This window comes from Myotis davidii, unplaced genomic scaffold, assembly GCF_000327345.1.
Source record: "Myotis davidii unplaced genomic scaffold, ASM32734v1 scaffold1717, whole genome shotgun sequence".
NCBI classification, from domain to species: domain Eukaryota; kingdom Metazoa; phylum Chordata; class Mammalia; order Chiroptera; family Vespertilionidae; genus Myotis; species Myotis davidii.
Genome location: NW_006287955.1, coordinates 799,335 through 799,588, shown reverse-complemented (window position 1 = coordinate 799,588; position 254 = coordinate 799,335). Strand labels below are relative to the sequence as shown.

Sequence of the window (254 nt, the reverse complement as noted above, 5' to 3'; positions counted from 1 at the left end):
TTTCTCCAGGGCTGAGACCCTTCCCTCCTCCCTCCTGGGACCAGGGTCATTTCAGGGCCTTCTCTGTCCTGCGGGGACCGTCCTCCCACAGCTCCCGTCAGCCCAGCTCTGGGCCAGGCCCCCAGGCTCCAAGGTCTGGGTGCGCACCCCCGGCCCCACGCTGCTGTGAGTCAGGGCCGTAGCCCAGTGCCCTGGCAGGTCCCTCAGCGAGTGTGGACGGGGACAGCATGGTCTTTATTTTTATTATTATTTTT

At 63.0% G+C, this 254-nt stretch overlaps 1 protein-coding gene across 1 annotated transcript in view; it reads left to right on the top strand.

The window, feature by feature from the left end:
- Nucleotides 1-254, top strand: part of DENND3 (DENN/MADD domain containing 3) — a gene marked incomplete at its 3' end in the record, with an annotated part of 73,424 nt that overhangs the window by 48,560 nt on the left and 24,610 nt on the right. The gene's annotated exons all lie outside the window — the stretch shown is intronic.